Source organism: Hyla sarda, chromosome 1 (genome assembly GCF_029499605.1).
Source record: "Hyla sarda isolate aHylSar1 chromosome 1, aHylSar1.hap1, whole genome shotgun sequence".
NCBI classification, from domain to species: domain Eukaryota; kingdom Metazoa; phylum Chordata; class Amphibia; order Anura; family Hylidae; genus Hyla; species Hyla sarda.
Window position 1 is genome coordinate 328540485 of NC_079189.1, and position 18052 is coordinate 328558536.

Below are 18052 nucleotides of genomic sequence, written 5' to 3' on the forward strand. Positions count from 1 at the left end.
TCCCTTCAATTCCCTGGTTGAACTTGATGGACGTATGTCTTTTTTCAACCATACTAACTATGTAACTGGTACCAGGAAGGTAAACAGATTTGTAAATTACTTCTTTAAAAAATCTTAATCCTTCCAGTACTTATTAGCTGTTGAATACTACAGAGGAAATTATTTTCTTTTTGGAACACAGAGCTCTCTGCTGACATCACGAGCACAGTGCTCTCTGCTGACATATCAGTCCATTTTAACCCCTTAAGGACCATGGACGTACGCGTACGTCTAAGCATCCTGGTAGTTAAGGACCAAGGACGTACGTGTCCGTTCGTGGGAATTTCGATCCCTGCCGTGCACCGGGTGGGGACCGGACCGGGGTGACTGCTGATATCGATCAGCAGTCACCCCGCGCAATTGCCCAGGGGGGTTATCAGTCATGTCGGCGATCGGCACAAATCGCAAGTGAATTCACACTTGCGATTTGCGCGATTCCGGGTCATTACGGGTCTATGGTGACCCGGTGACTCGGAATATAAGGGGGATCGCGGTTGTCTAAGACACCCACGATCCCCCTAAAGGCATAGGAGTGAGGTGGCAGGGGTGCCACCCCTCCTATCCCTGCTATTGGTGGTCTAGACGCGACCACCAATAGCAGATCGGGGGCGGGGGGGGTAACTTTCGTTTTCCCCGTCCTGCCCACCCACAATAGGCGGGGCAGAACGGGGAAATGACAGAGGACCGGCGCCAGGAGTCAACTTACCCTGCGGGCGAGGTTCCGGGCAACGATCGGTGTCTGAGATCGGCGGGTAGCGATGTCGTGCAGCAGGCTCCCTGGATCCGACGGAAGACGGTAAGTTGCCTAGCAACATCTGGAGGGCTGCAGTCCGAGACCATTATACAGTGGTCTCTATACTGTAGCACTCCAGATGTTGCAAAACTACAACATCCAGCATGCCCAGACAGCTGTTTGGGCATGCTGGGATTTGTAGTTTTGCAACAGCTGGAGGGCTACAGTTTGAGACCACTATATGGTAGTCTCTGAACTATAGCCCTCCAGATCTTGCAAAACTACAACTCCTAGCATGCCCACACAACTGTTTGCTGTCTGGGCCTGCTGGGGTTTGTAGTTTTGCAGCATCTGGAGGGCCACAGTTTGCAGTGGTTTCTATACTGTAGCTCTCCAGATGTTGCAAAACTGCAAATCCCAGCATGCTGGGAGTTGGAGTTGCAATCCCTCCAGCTGTTGCATAACTACATCTCCCAGCATGCCCTTCGATGATCAGTACATGCTGGGAGTTGTAGTTTTGCAACAGCTGGAGGCACACTGGTTGGAAAATAGTGAGTTAGATAACAGAACCTAACTGAAGGTTTTCCAACCAGTGTGCCTCCAGCTTTTGCAAAAGTACAACTCCCAGCCTGCATGGTCTGTCAGTACATGCTGGGAGTTGTAGTTTTGAAACAGCTGGAGGTTTGCCCCCCCATGTGAACGTACAGGGTACATTTACACGGGCAGGCTTAGAGTAAGTTTTCTGCTTCAAGTATGAGCTGTGGCAAATTTTTCGCCGCAGGGCAAACTCCTAGCAGGGAACTCACTGTAAACCTCCGCCAGTGTGAATGTACCCTAAAAACACTACACTACACTAACACAAAATAAAGGGTAAAACACTACATATACACCCCCTTACACTGTCCCCCCAATAAAAATTAAAAACGTATTGTACGGCAGTGTTTCCAAAACGGAGCCTCCAGCTGTTGCAAAACAACAACTCCCAGCATTTCTGGACAGCCACTGATTGTCCAGGCATGCTGGGAGTTTAGCAACAGGAGGCACCCTGTTTGGGGATCACTGGCGTAGAATACTCCTATGTCCACCCCTATGCAATCACTAATTTAGTCCTCATATGCGCATGGTGTTCTCTCACTTCGAAGCCCTGTCGTATTTCAAGGAAACAGTTTAGGGCCACATATGGGGTATCTCCATACTCGGGAGAAATTACACTACAAATTTTGGGGGGATTTTTCTCCTTTTACCCCTTATGAAAAGGAAAAGTTGGGGTCTACACCAGCCTGTTAGTGTAAAAAAAAAAATTTTTACACTAACGTGCTGGTGTTGCCCTTCTTATTTTCACAAGAGGTAAAAGGAAAAAAAGACCCCCAAAATTTGTAACGCAATTTCTCCTGAGTACGGAAATACCCCATATGTGGGCGTAAAATACTCTGCGGGCGCACAACAAGTCTCAGGAGTGAGAGCGCACTATGTACATTTGAGGCCTAAATTGGTGATTTGCACAGGGGTGGCTAATTTTACAGCAGTTCTGACATAAACGCAAAAAATAAATACTGACATGTGACCCCATTTGGAAACTACACCCCTCACGGAATGTGACAAGGGGCATAGTGAGCCTTAACACCCCACAGGTGTTTGACAAATTTTCGTTAAAGTTGGATGGGAAAATGAAAAAAATAATTTTTTTTCACAAAAATGCTGGTTTTACCCTAAATTTTTCATTTTCACAAGGGAAAATAGAAAAAAAAGCCCCCCAAAATTTGTAACCCCATTTCTTCTGAGTAAGAATATACCCCATATGCAGATGTAAAGTGCTCGGCGGGCGAACTACAATGCTCAGAAGAGAAGGAGCGCCATTGGGATTTTGAAGAGAAAATGTGTCCGAAATTGAAGGCCACGTGTGTTTACAAAGCCCCCATAGTGTCAAAACAATGGACCCCCCAACATGTGACCCCATTTCGGAAACTACACTCCTCACGTAATGTAATAAGGGATACAGTGAGCATTTACACCGCACAGGTGTCTGACAGATTTTTGGAACAGTCGTCCGTGAAAATGAAAAATTAAATTTTTCATTTGCTCAGCCCACTGTTCCAAAGATCTGTCAAACGCCAGTGGAGTGTAAATGCTCACTACACCCCTTATTACATTCTGTGAGGGATATAGTTTCCAAAATGGGGGTCACATGTGGGGGGTCCACTGTTCTGGCACCACGGGGGGGCTTTGTAAACGCACATGGCCCCTGACTTCCATTCCAACCAAATTCACTCTTCAAAAGCTCAATGGTGCTCCTCCTCTTCTGAGCTTTGTAGTTCGACCGCAGGGCACTTGACATCCACACATGTGGTATTTCCATACTCAGAAGAAATGGGGTTACAAATTTTGGGGGTCATTTTCTCCTATTACCCCTTGTAAAAATGTAAACTTTGGGGAAAAAACAGCATTTTAGTGAATTATTTTTTTTTTTTCATTTACACATCCAACTGTAACAAAAAGTTGTGAAATACCTGTGAGGTGTTAAGGCTCACTGTACTCCTTGTTACATTCCTTGAGGGGTGTAGTTTCCAAAATAGTATGCCATGTCGGTATTTTTGCAGTTCTGGCCCGTTAGGGGCTTCCTAAATGCGACATGCCCTGAAAAAAAAAACATTTCAGCAAAATTTGCTTTCCAAAAGCCAAATGTGACTCCTTCTCTTCTGAGCATTCTAGTTCGCCCGCAGAGCATTTTACGTCCTAACATGGGGTATTTCCATACTCAGAAGAAATGGGGTTAAAATTTTGGGGGGCATTTTCTCCCATTACCCTTTATAAAAATGGTAAATTTGGGGGGAAAAACTGCACTTTAGTGAAATTTTTTTTTTCATTTACACATCTGATTTTAACGAAAAGTCGTCAAACACCTGTGGGGTATTAAAGCTCACTGGACCCCTTGTTACGTGCCTTGAGGGGTGTAGTTTCCAAAATGGTATGCCAAGTGGGGGGGGGTTTCTGCTGTTCTGGCACCATAGGGGCTTCTTAAATGTGACATGCCCCCCAAAAACCATTTCAGAAAAACTCACTCTCCAAAATTCCACTGTCGCTCCTTTCCTTCTGAGCCCTCTACTGCGCCCGCCGAACACTTGACATACACATATGAGGTATTTTCTTACTCGAGAGAAATTGGGTTACACATTTTAGGAAGATTTCTCTCCTTTTACCCCTTGTAAAAATTCAATAACTGGGTCTACAAGAACATGCGAGTGTAAAAAATGAAGATTTTGAATTATCTCCTTCACTTTTCTGCTATTCCTGTGAAACACCTAAAGGGTTAACACACTTACTGAATGTCATTTTGAATACTTTAAGGGGTGCAGTTTTTATAAAGGGGTCATTTGTGGGATATTTCTAATAAGAAAGCCCTTCAAATCCACTTCAAACCTGAACTGGTCCATGAAAAATTCTGATTTGGAAAATTTTGTGAAAAATTGGAAAATTGCTGCTGAACTTTGAAGCCCTCTGGTGTCTTCCAAAAGTAAAAACATGTCAACTTTATGATGCAAACATAAAGTAGACATATTGTATTTGTTAATCAATATATAATTTATTTGGAATGTCTATTTTCCTTACAAGCAGAGAGCTTCAAAGTTAGAAAAATGCTAAATTTTCAATTTTTTTCATCAAATTTTGGAATTTTTCACCAAGAAATTATGCAAGTATCGACAAAATTTTACCACTAACATAAAGTGGAATATGTCATGAAAAAACTATCTCAGAATCAGAATGAAAGGTAAAAGCATCACAGAGTTATTAATGATTAAAGTGACAGTGGTCAGATGTGCAAAAAATGCTCTGGTCCTATAGTGAAAAATGGCCTGGTCCTTAAGGGGTTAAGAACTGTCCAGAGTAGGAGAAAATCTCCATAGCAAACATATGCTGCTCTGGACAGTTTCTAAAATGGACAGAGATGTAAGCAAAGAGCACTGTGCTCATGATTCAGCAGAGAGCAGTGTGTTCCAAAAAGAAAAGAATTTCCTCTGTAGTATTCAGCAGCTAATAAGTATTGGAAGGATTAAGATTTTTTAATGGAAGTAATTTACATATCTGTTTATTTTTCTGGCACCAGTTGATTTAATAAAAAAAAAAGAAAAAAGTTTTCCACTCGAGTACTCCTTTAACCCCTTAAGGACCAGGCCATTTTACACCTTAGGACCAGAGCGTTTTTTGAACATCTGACCACTGTCACTTTAAACATTTATAACTCTGGAATGCTTTTAGTTATCATTCTGATTCCGAGATTGTTTTTTCGTGACATATTCTCATTTAACATGGTGGTAAATTTTTGTGGTAACTTGCATCCTTTCTTGGTGAAAAGAAATGATGAAATTCTGATGAAAAAAATTGAAAATTTAGCATTTTTCTAACTTTGAAACTCTCTGCTTGTAAGGAAAATAGACATTCCAAATACATTTTTTGGTTCACATATACAATATGTCTACTTTATGTTTGCATCATAAAATTGACAAGTTTTTACTTTTGGAAGACACCAGAGGGCTTCAAAGTTCTGCAGCAATATTCCAATTTTTTACAAAATTTTCAAACTCACAATTTTTCAGGGACCAGTTCAGGTTTCAAGTGGATTTGAAGGGCTTTCTTATTAGAAATACCCCACAAATGACCCCTTTATAAAAACTGCACTCCTTAAAGTATTCAAAATGACATTCAGTAAGTGTGTTAACCCTTTAGGTGTTTCACAGGAATAGCAGCAAAGTGAAGGAGAAAATTCAAAATCTTCATTTTTTACACTCGCATGTTCTTGTAGACCCAATTTTTGAATTTTTACAAGGGGTAAAAGTAGAAAATTTATACTTGTATTTGTAGCCCAATTTCTCTTGAGTAAGCACATACCTCATGTCTATGTAAAATGTTCGGCGGGCGCAGTAGAGGGCTCAGAAGCGAAGGAGCGACAAGGGGATTTTGGAGAGTACATTTTTCTGAAATGGTTTTTGGGGGGCATGTTGCATTTAGGAAGCCCCTATGGTACCAGAACAGCAAAAAAAACACATGGCATACCATTTTGGAAACTAGACCCCTTGACGAACGTAACAAGGAATTAAGTGAGCCTTAATACCCCATAGGTGTTTCACAACTTTTGCATATGTAAAAAAAAAAAAAAAATTCACTAAAATCTGTTTCCCCCCAAATTTCACATTTTTGCAAGGGTTAATAGCAGAAAACCCCCCCAAAATTTGTAACCCCATCTCTTCTGAGTATGGAGGTACCCCATAAGTTGACCTGAAGTGCACTACGGGCGAACTACAATACTCAGAAGAGAAGGAGTCATATTTGGCTTTTTGAGAGCAAATTTTGGTCGGGGGGCATGTCGCATTTAGGAACCCCTTATGGTGCCAGAACAGCAAAAAAAAAAAACACATGGCATACCATTTTGTAAACTAGACCCCTTGAGGAACGTAACAAGGGGTAAAGTGAGCCTTAATACCCCACAGGGGTTTCACGACTTTTGCATATGTAAAAAAAAAAAAAAATTTCATTAACCCCTTAAGGACCGGAGGTTTTTCCGTTTTTGCATTTTCGTTTTTTGCTCCTTGCCTTTAAAAAATCATAACTCTTTCAAATTTACACCTAAAAATCCATATGATGGCTTATTTTTTGCGCCACCAATTCTACTTTGTAATGACGTCAGTCATTTTGCCCAAAAATCTATGGTGAAGCGGGAAAAAAAATCATTGTGCAACAAAATTGAAAAAAAAACGCTGTTTTGTAACTTTTGGGGGCTTCCGTTTCTACGTAGTACATTTTTCGGTAAAAATGACACCTGATATGTATTCTGTAGGTCCATACGATTAAAATGATACCCTACTTATATAGGTTTGATTTTGTCGGACTTTTGGAAAAAATCATAACTACATGCAGGAAAATTAATACGTTTAAAATTGTCATCTTCTGACCCCTATAACTTTTTTATTTTTCCGTGTATGGGGCGGTATGAGGGCTCATTTTTTGCGCCGTGATCTGAAGTTTTTAACGGTACCATTTTTGCATTGATAGGACTTATTGATCATTATTTTGGACTTTGGAATTTTTTTGCGCGCACGCCATTGACCGAGCGGTTTAATTAATGATATATTTTTATAATTCGGACATTTCCGCACGCGGTGATACCACATATGTTTATTTTTATTTTTATTTACACTGTGTTTTTTTTTTTATTGGAAAAGGGGGGTGATTCAAACTTTTAATAGGGAAGGGGTTAAATGATCTTTATTCACTTTTTTTTTTCACTTTTTTTTTGCAGTGTTATAGGTCCCATAGGGACCTATAACACTGCACATACTGATCTTCTATGTTGATCACTGGTTTCTCATAAGAAACCAGTGATCAACGATTCTGCCGCATGACTGCTCATGCCTGGATCTCAGGCACTGAGCAGTCATTCGGCGATCGGACAGCGAGGAGGCAGGAAGGGGCCCTCCCGCTGTCCTGTCAGCTGTTCGGGATGCCGCGATTAGCCGCGGCTATCCCGAACAGCCCGACTGAGCTAGCCGGGAACTTTCACTTTCACTTTTAGCCGCGCGGCTCAGCTTTGAGCGCGCGGCTAAAGGGTTAATAGCGCGTGGCGCCGCGATCGGCGCTGCGCGCTATTAGAGGCGGGTCCCGGCTTCACTATGACGCCGGGCCCGCCATGATATGACGCGGGGTTACTGTGTAACCCCGCGTTATATCAGAAGAGCAGGACCAATGACGTACCGGTACGTCATTGGTCCTTAAGGGGTTAAAATTTCCACCCCCCAAATTTCACATTTTTGCAAGGGTTAATAGCAGAAAATACCCCCCAAAATTTGTAACCCCATTTCTTCTGAGTATGGAAATACCCCATGTGTGGACGTCAAGTGCCCTGCGGTCGAACTACAATGCTCAGAAGAGGAGGAGCGCCATTGAGCTTTTGAAGAGTGAATTTGTTTGGAATGGTAGTCAGGGGCCATGTGCGTTTACAAAGCCCCCGTGGTGCCAGAACAGTGGACCCCCCCCCCCACATGTGACCCCATTTTGGAAACTACACCCCTTACAGAATTTAATAAGGGGTGCAGTGAGTATTTACACCCCACTGGCATTTGACAGATCTTTGGAACAGTAGGCTGAGCAAATGAAAAACAAATTTTTGCATTTTCACGGACCACTGTTCCAAAAATCTATGAGACACCTGTGGGGCATAAATGCTCACTGTATCCCTTATTACATTACGTGAGGGGGTCATATGTTGGGGGGTCCATTGTTCTGGCACTATGGGGGCTTTGTAAACACACGTGGCCTTCAATTCCGGACACATTTTCTCTTCAAAATCCCAATGGCGCTCCCTCTCTTCTGAGCATTGTAGTTCACCCGCCGAGCACTTTGCATCCACATTTGGGGTATTTTCTTACTCAGAAGAAATGGGGTTACAAATTTTGGGGGGCTTTTTTCCTGTTTTCCCTTGTGAAAATTAAAAAATTTAGGGTAACACCAGCATTTTAGTGAAAAAATAAAAAATTTTTCTCATTTTCCCATCCAACTTTAAGGAAAATTTGTCAAACACCTGTGAGGTGTTAAGGCTCACTATACCCCTTGTTACATATCGTGAGGGGAGTAGTTTCCAAAATGGGGTCACATGTTGGTATTTATTTTTTTGCGTTTATGTCAGAACCGCTGTAAAATTTGCCACCCCTGTGCAAATCACCAATTTAGGCTTCAAATGTACATAGTGCGCTCTCACTCCTGAGCCTTGTTATGCACCCGCAGATCATTTTGCGTCCACATCTGGGGTATTTCCATACTCAGGAGAAATTGCGTTACAAATTTTGGGGGTCTTTTTTTCCTTTTACCTCTTGTGAAAATAAAAAGTAAAGGGCAAATATTTTTTTTTTTCACTAACAGGCTGGTGTAGACCCCAACTTTTCCTTTTCATAAGGGGTAAAAGGAGAAAAAGCCCCCCAAAATTTGTGGCCCTAAACTGTTTCCTTGAAATACGACAGGGCTCCGAAGTGAGAGAACACCATGCGCATATGAGGACTAAATTAGGGATTGCATAGGGATGGACATAGGAGTATTCTACGCTAGTGATTCCCAAACAGGGTGCCTCCAGCTGTTGCTAAACTCCCAGCATGCCTGGACAATCGGTGGCTGTCCAGAAATGCTGGGAGTTGTTGTTTTGCAACAGCTGGAGGCTCCGTTTTGGAAACACTGCCGTACAATACATTTTTAATTTTTATTGGGGGGACAGTGTAAGGGGGTGTATATTTAGTGTTTTACCCTTTATTATGTGTTAGTGTAGTGTAGTGTAGTGTTTTTAGGGTACATTCACACTGGTGGAGGTTTACAGTGAGTGACTGCTAGGAGTTTGCGCTGCGACAAAAAATTTGCCGCAGCTCATACTTGAAGCAGAAAACTTACTCTAAGCCTGCCCGTGTGAATGTACCCTGTACGTTCACATGGGGGGGGCAAACCTCCAGCTGTTTCAAAACTACATCTCGTAGCATGTACTGACAGACCATGCAGGCTGGGAGTTGTACTTTTGCAACAGCTGGAGGCACACTGGTTGGAAAACCTTCAGTTAGGTTCTGTTATCTAACTCAATATTTTCCAACCAGTGTGCCTCCAGCTGTTGCAAAACTACAACTCCCAGCATGTACTGATCACCAAAGGGCATGCTGGGAGATGTAGCTATGCAACAGCTGGAGGGATCGCAACTACAACTCCCAGCATATTGGGATTTGCAGTTTTGTAATATCTGGAGAGCTACAGTAAAGAGACCACTGCAAACTGTGGCCCTCCAGATGCTGCAAAACTACAAATCCCAGCTTGCCCAGACAGCAAACAGTTGTGTGGGCATGCTAGGAGTTGTAGTTTTGCAAGATCTGGAGAGCTATAGTTCAGAGACTACCATATAGTGGTCTCAAACTGTAGCCCTCCAGCTGTTGCAAAACTACAAATCCCAGCATGCCCAAACAGCTGTCTGGGCATGCTGGGAGTTGTAGTTTTGCAACATCTGGAGTGCTACAGTATAGAGACCACTATATAGTGGTCTCGGACTGCAGCCCTCCAGATGTTGCTAGGCAACTTACCGGCTTCCGTCGGATCCAGAGAGCCTGTTGCAAGTCATCGCTGCCCGGCGATCTCCGACACTGATCGTCGCCCGCAGCCTCTGCAGATCGGTAAGTGGACTCCGGAGCCGGTTCTCTGTCGTTTCCCCGTTCTTCCCCGCCTATTGTGGGTGGGCAGTACTGGGAAAAGGAAAGTTAACCCCCCCGCCCCCGATCTGCTATTGGTGGTCGCGTCTAGACCACCAATAGCAGGGATAGGAGGGGTGGCACCCCTGCCACCTCACTCCTATCTCTTCAGGGGGATAGTGGGTGTCTTAGATACCCGCGATCCCCCTTATATTCCGGGTCACCGGGTCACCATAGACCCGTAATGACCCAGAATCGCGCAAATCGCAAGTGTGAATTCACTTGCGATTTGCGCCGATCGCCGACATGGGGGGGTCTGATGACCCCTCTGGGCATTTGCACGGGGTGCCTGCTGATAGATATCAGCAGTCACCCCGGTCCGTTCGCCGCCCGGCGAGCAGCGGGATGCGAAATTCCCACGGACGTATTAGTACGTGCCTGGTCCTTAAGACCCAGGTCGCAGGGACGTACTCATACGTGCCTGGTCCTTAAGAGGTTAAAAACTGCCAAGGAGGCCAAAAACGCCAAAAGGATTAGAAAAACGCCAAACTGAAAAACACCAAGTGGATTTGGCCATACTCAGAAAAAAACGCCATGCAGCAGAATGGGCGTTTTTATTGGCGTTTATGTAAAAAAAAAACAAGTGGAAACCTAGCCTAATACTTCCCTCCTGTCTTTCATAAAATCTATCTTTTCTGTGACCTAAAATTTCTAATTCCCCGTAGAATTCCACTTGGAAATTTCACTGTGTGAACATAGACTTAACGTGGATGGAAGTTCTCTCGCCTGCTACAAGTAAAAGTATGGAACTGTCATGTGGCATCACTCCTAAGTGTTAAGCTTTGTTCACACTACGAAATTTCATCACGGAGAATCTCTTTGCGGACATTCCACAACCCGTGCTGGCACCAGGATACGCATTGAATGAACGTGTTTATTCCTTCTTTGGACATGGAAATCGGAATTTCTGTGCTGGAAACATCTGGCACAGAAATTCTGCCATGTAAACAAGGCCTTATGCCTTGTGTTCTCTTTCAAAGGTTTTTTCTTGGATCTTTGAGGCCTGACACAAAGAGGAGGGCACACCAGAATCAACGGCTTAAGAGCTAGGCCTTTTTTGGTGAATTTACTTACAAATATTAAAGGGGGACTCCGCCCCTAGACATCTTATCCCCTATCCAAAGGATAGGGGATCAGATGTCTGATCGCGAGGATTCCGCCGGTGGGAACCCCCATGATCTCTCCAGCAGCCCCCTGTGTCGCTTCGTTCTGTGCCTAATGACGGGCGATACAGGGACGGTGTATCGTGATGTCACAGTCCCACCCCCTCAATGCACCCCACTCCCATAGACTTGTATGTCACCCCACTCCCATAGACTTGTATTGAGGGGGTGGGGCCGTAGCCCCCTGTATCACCCGTCATCAGGCTTCCCAGTGGCGGGACCCCCACAATCAGACATCTTATCCCCTATCCTTTAAGTCTTTCATGTGGTGTACATGTGCATGATTAAGATCGCCTGTTCTGATCAAAGCCCTCTTGATTTGTGCCTATTGATATATTAAAAATAAATACAGCACAATGAAAATATTTGTACATTTTTTTTCATATACTTCTGACCTTGGCTTAAAATTATAAATTGCTGATACTGATCAATACACAGAAAATGTTTCACACAATTCATTGTGGGTATCACTCATTTTGGCATGTTGTAAACGTCTGGTGATATGCTGACCATAGCAGTGCTTTGTAAATATCAAGTTCTGAATAGGTCACTGATGCTTTAGTTCAACAATAAAGAAGCTTTATTCTACAATAGTTGGATTAAAGCGGTGGAATTCTACTACTGTCCATGAACTGCCTCTTTGTTTTTGTTTAGTTTTTTTACCTTCTGGCAGACACAGCCTTTTTTTTTCATAAGGTTTTATTTTTATATGTATATATTGTATGTGTGTGTATGTATGTGTGTGTGTATGTATGTGTGTATGTACAGTACAGACCAAAAGTTTGGACACACCTTCTCATTCAGAGTTTTCTTTATTTTCATGACTATGAAAATTGTAGATTCACACTGAAGGCATCAAAACTATGAATTAACACATGTGGAATTATAGACGTAACAAAAAAGTGTGAAACAACTGAAAATATGTCATATTCTAGGTTGTAGCCACCTTTTGCTATGATTACTGCTTTGCACACTCTTGGCATTCTCTTGTTGAGCTTCAAGAGGTAGTTACCTGAAATGGTTTTCACTTCACAGGTGTGCTGGTGTGGAGTAGGAGGTGTGATGGTGTGGGGGTGCTTTGCTGGTGACCACTGTTGGGGATTTATTCAAAATTGAAGGCATACTGAACCAGCATGACTACCACAGCATCTTGCAGCGGCATGCTATTCCATCCGGTTTGCGTTTAGTTGGACCATCATTTATTTTTCAACAGGACAATGACCCCAAACACACCTCCAGGCTGTGTAAGGGCTATTTGACCAAGAAGGAGAGTGATGGGGTGCTGCGCCAGATGACCTGGCCTCCACATTCACTGGACCTGAACCCAATCGAGATGGTTTGGGGGGAGCTGGACCGCAGAGTGAAGGCAAAAGGGCCAACAAGTGCTAAGCATCTCTGGGACTCCTTCAAGACTGTTGGAAGACCATTTCAGGTGACTACCTCTTGAAGCTCATCAAGAGAATGAGTGGGCAAAGCAGTAATCAAAGTAAAAGGTGGCTACTTTGAAGAACCTAGAATATGACATATTTTCAGTTGTTTCACACTTTTTTGTTACGTCTATAATTCCACATGTGGTAATTCATAGTTTTGATGCCTTCAGTGTGAATCTACAATTTTCATATTCATGAAAATAAAGAAAACTCTGAATGAGAAGCTGTTTCCAAACTTTTGGTCTGTACTGTATGTGTGTATGTGTGTGTGTGTGTGTGTGTGTGTGTGTGTGTGTGTGTGTGTGTGTGTGTGTGTGTGTGTGTGTGTGTGTGAATGTGTGTGTGTATGTGTATGAGTGCATGTATGTGTGTATGTATGTATGTATGTATGTGTGTGTATGAATGTATGTATGTTCCAGCATCACTTCCAAACAGCTAAAGATATTAACATGAAACTTTGCACACATGTTACTTATATGTCAACAACAAACATAGGATAGGTCAACAAAATGGAGGCTCTTAGCGCACTTTTTGATCAAAACGTGTCCCCCAATCCACCACACGGAGGTGGCCTCATTTCAGATGGGACCCTAACACCAACTCACCTCTGCTGGGCATGCAGCCTCTGACTGGGTGACATGCTGGATCCACTATCAATCCAAACCCTACAGAGGGAGCCACTCCCCCCAAATTACACAGCAAAAACAAAGAAACAAAATGTAGCCAGCACCTAACCCAATACACGGGTGCACGCTGCTGTGGCAAGTACAAAACATGTAAAAAAAGAAAATGGCAGCAGCACACTTGGTCAACAAAATAGAGGCTCAAAACGTGTCCCCCCATCCACCACGCAGAGGTGGCCTCATATCAGATGGGACCCTAACACTCACTCACAGCAGCGTGCACCCGTATATTGGGTATAGGTGCCGGCTACATTTTTGTTTTTGATAGGTAAATTAACCCTTACCCACCCCCATTTGCGAGAGTTGGGATTTTTATTTAAAGTCCCATACAAGTCTATGGGAAATATATGTTACAGCATAACTTCCAACCAGCTGGAGATATTTCAATAATACTTAGTCACATGTTACTTATATGTCAAATAAAACTATATAAAAAAAAGTTAAATTAACCCCTAACCTGCCCCCATATGTGAAGGATGGGGTTTTTGTTTCAAGTCCCATGCCAGTATATAGGAGTTCTGGTGCCTTACTCCACAAGCTTTGCTCTGCTTCTCCTGGTGAATGTGTCAGTCCGGCTGGTAAGCCACACCCTCCCTGCATGCCATGTCCCATCTCACAAAGACATGCTCACCTTTTAAGCCACACCCCTTTTATTTTCAGTTTACAATATCTTTGCCACAACGCAGCCCCAGTTGAGGACAGGATATGAGGATTAGAAATGAGGATTTGCTATGGGGATGGGATATGAGTATGGGAAATGAGGTCAGGATATGAGGACGGGATATAGGGTCAGGATATGAGGACGGGATATGGGGATGGGATATGGGGTTGGTAAATGAGATCAGGATATGAGCTCAGGATAGGAGGACGGGATATGAGGAAGGGATATGGGGACGGGATATGAGGAAGAGATATGGGGACGGGATATGGGGTCGAGATATGATAACAAAATATGAGGACAGGATATGGGGTCAGGATTTAGGAACGGGATATTAGGACAAAAGCTTCCTCCTTTGTTGCTTTTCCTCCCCCACAAGGAAAAGGTAGGAAAAAAACGGGCATCGCCGGGTACTCAGCTAGTACATATCTAAATGTGGAACTCCCAACTCTCCATCTTTAAATTAAGTTGTGAGTGTTTCTAACTTAAAGAAAATGTTCAGCGGTAAGAAATTTATCCCCTATCCGCAGCAATCTCCAAAATAAAGGGGTATTCCAGGATTTTTTTTTACTTGACTATGCTACAGAGGCTGTAAAGTTAGTGTAGTTCATAATATACTGTGTTTACCTGTGTGTGACAGTTTTCTCACAATTGATTAACACTGTGATTTTCAACTCAATATTTATTTTTAACTGAATACAAAATGACTGTTGTCTCAGATTTTTCCCAGGTTGCAATGCGGCCGAGACCTGGCTCACTAGTCAGCTGATGACAGGGTGCCTGTCTACCTCATTGGGTGGAGGGATCGCTTGGTGGGAGAGATCAATCTGCAACTAATGCAACAGCTGTAGGCACCCTGATTGAAAACCACAGGTCTTTTGAATGGATGCAGCTCATTTATGATGTGGCTGATGTGTGGGAGGGAGGAAAATGGAATTGTGGGATATGTAGTCAAAAAAAAGAAAAGTCAAACAGGAAATACCAGTTCACAAAAAGCTAGCCATAGTGTTATGGTAATCTCACAACATAGCCATTTAGCCCCAAGACAAGCGCAAATCCTTCCTAAGCATGTCAATTACTGTCTTCCAGGTATGTACTAAAATCACCTTATGGTGGATAACTCCTTTAAGCTAACCATACACATATGGCATTTTACAGTACATATGTGCACTGGAGGCTCTGATTGGGGCCTCTGTCACAGAGTCCATTCTTAGCAGAAAAACTGTGCTTGGCAGTCTGTTGCACAACACACCAACGGATCCAGACAGATCCCATTGACTTTAACCCCTTAAGGACCAAGTCCATTTTCACCTTAAGAACCAGAGCGTTTTTTGCACATCTGACCACTTTCACTTTAAGCATTAATAACTCTGGAATGCTTTTACTTTTCATCCTGATTCCGAGATAGTTTTTTCGTGACATATTCTACTTTATGTTAGTGGTAAATTTTTGTCGATACTTGCATAATTTATTGGTAAAAAATTCCAAAATTTGAGGAACAAATTGAAATTTTAGCATTTTTTCTAACTTTGAAGCTCTCTGCTTGTAAGGAAAATAGACATTTCAAATAAATTATATATTAATTCACATATACAATAAGTCTACTTAATAGTTGCATCATAAAGTTGACATGTTTTTACTTTTGGAAGACATCAGAGAGCTTCAAAGTTCAGCAGCAATTTTCCAATTTTTCACAAAATTTTCAAAATCGGAATTTTTCAGGGACCAGTTCAGTTTTAAAGTGGAATGAAGGGCCTTCATATTAGAAATACCCCACAAATGACCCCATTATGAAAACTGCACCCCTCAAAGTATTCAAAATGACATTCAGTAAGTGTGTTAACCCTTTAGGTGTTTCACAGGAATATCAGCAGAGTGAAGGAGAAAATTCAAAATCTTCATTTTTTACACTCGCATGTTCTTGTAGACCCAGTTTTAGAATTTTTACAAGGGGTAATAAGAGAAATAGCCCCCCAAAATTTGTAACCCAATTTCTCTTGAGTAAGGGCAGGAGCAACAATGGGATTTTGGAGAGTAAATTTTGCTGAAATGGTTTTTGGGGGGCATGTCGCATTTAGGAAGCCTCTGTTGTGCCAGAACAGCAAAAAACCCCCCACATGGCATACCATTTTGTAAACTACGCCTGTCGAGGCATGTAACAAGGGGTCCAGTGAGCCTTAACACCCTACAGGTGTTTGTAGACTTTTCGTTAAAGTCGGATGAGTAAATGAAAAAAATAATATTTTCACTAAAGTGCAGTTTTTTTTCCCAAATTTACCATTTTTACAAAGGGTAATTGGAGAAAATGCCCCCCAAAATTTGTAACCCCATCTCTTCTGAGTATGGAAATACCCCATGTTAGGACGTAAAGTGCTCTGCAGGCGAACTACAATGCTCAGAAGAGAAGGAGTCACATTTGCCTTTTGGAAAGCAAATTTTGCTGAAATGGTTTTTGGGGGGCATGACCCATTTAGGAAGCCCCTATGGTACCAGAACAGCAAACAAAAACCACATGGCATACTATCTTGGAAACTACACCCCTCAAGGAACGTAACAAGGGGTACAGTGAGCCTTAACACCCCACAGGAAATTGACAAACTTTTTGTTAAAGTTGGATTTGTAAATGAAAAAAAAAAATCACTAAAATGCTGTTTTTTCCCTAAATTTTACATTTTTACAAGTGGTAATAGGAGAAAATGACCCCCATTTCTTCTGAGTATGGAAATACTCCATGTGTGGATGTCAAGTGCTCTGCTGGCACACTACAATGTTCAGAAGAGGAGGAGCGCCATTGAGCTTTTGAAGAGTGAATTTGTTTGGAATGGAAGTCAGGGGCCATGTGCGTTTACAAAGCCCCCCGTGGTGCCAGAAAAGTGGAGTATTTACACCCCACTGGCGTTTGACAGATCTTTGGAACAGTGGGCTGTGCAAATGAAAAATTACATTTTTCATTTTCATGGACCACTGTTCCAAAAATCTGTCAGACACCTGTGGGGCGTAAATGCTCACTGTACCCCTTATTACATGAGAGGTGTAGTTTCCAAAATGCGGTCACATGTGGGGGTGGTCCATTGTTCTGGCACTATGGGGCTTTGTAAACACACATGGCCTTCGATTTTGTTTTCATTTTCCCATCCAACTTTAATGAAAATTCTTCAAACACCTGTGGGGTGTTAAGGCTCACTATATCCCTTGTTACATACCGTGAAGGGTACCAAAATAAAACCCTTTTGAAATCACAGATCATACGCAAAATGTAGTATATATACACAGAGAACCAGCGTATAATGAATCAAGATAGTTTATTGAATACAAATCATTAAAAACAGTCACAGACAGAAAATTAACCGTTTGTTAAAAACAAGGAAAAACTGACAATGAAAACCGAAGAAAATGGAGTCCCTCACTTAAAATAGAATCCCAATATAATACCCAAGTACATACAGCCTTGATAACCAAGGTAAATAACACTGTTATGAGGTCAGGGATACTTGATACCCACCAAGGGGTTAACATAAACTCCTAGTAAGCAATATATCACATAGTGTGAGAAAACAATACCAAACAATGCAGACCGAGTGCAGGATGCCACTGCCAGACTTTTCGCAACTCAGGGAGGCTTCTTCCGGGGTGTGGTCATGGCTAGAGCTGTCCACTGTTAAGTATATGTCCCCATCCAATCACAAGATCCGGCGCTAATCACATGTGCGCTACGTCAGCGCTCAATGTGAGTTGCCAAGAACTCAGTCCCGAGGCCGCCCCGGGCCGCGCATGCTTCCGAAGAGCGGTCCCGGCCCGAGCTCCCCACCCACAGCCAATCAGCAGTCACCATAATATAAACAAACTTGCACGTGCTACGTCAGCGCCGTGCGTGAAGGATGCCGGCACCAGCCCCACCGCCCGGGCGCACAGGCGCACAAGTGACGGACCAGGAGCCAGCCCCGCCACAAACATCGACCAATAGGTAGGTACTAAATATAAAGGACACGCTCCACAACAGCAGGAGGACATCGAAATGGACCACCTTGTAACGAAGGAACTGTGCTGAGCCGACCTCTCCCCGTGGGATGAAGACACACCACACCA

The 18052-nt window shown here is 43.0% G+C and overlaps 1 protein-coding gene across 1 annotated transcript in view; it reads left to right on the plus strand.

The window, feature by feature from the left end:
• Positions 1–17569: 17569 nt before the first annotated feature.
• Positions 17570–18052, plus strand: part of LOC130273130 (thioredoxin-like) — a 67907-nt gene continuing 67424 nt past the window's right edge. The window contains exon 1 of the mRNA XM_056519448.1: positions 17570–17930. The gene's annotated coding sequence lies outside the window, so the exon portion shown is untranslated. The remainder of the gene's footprint in view (positions 17931–18052) is intronic.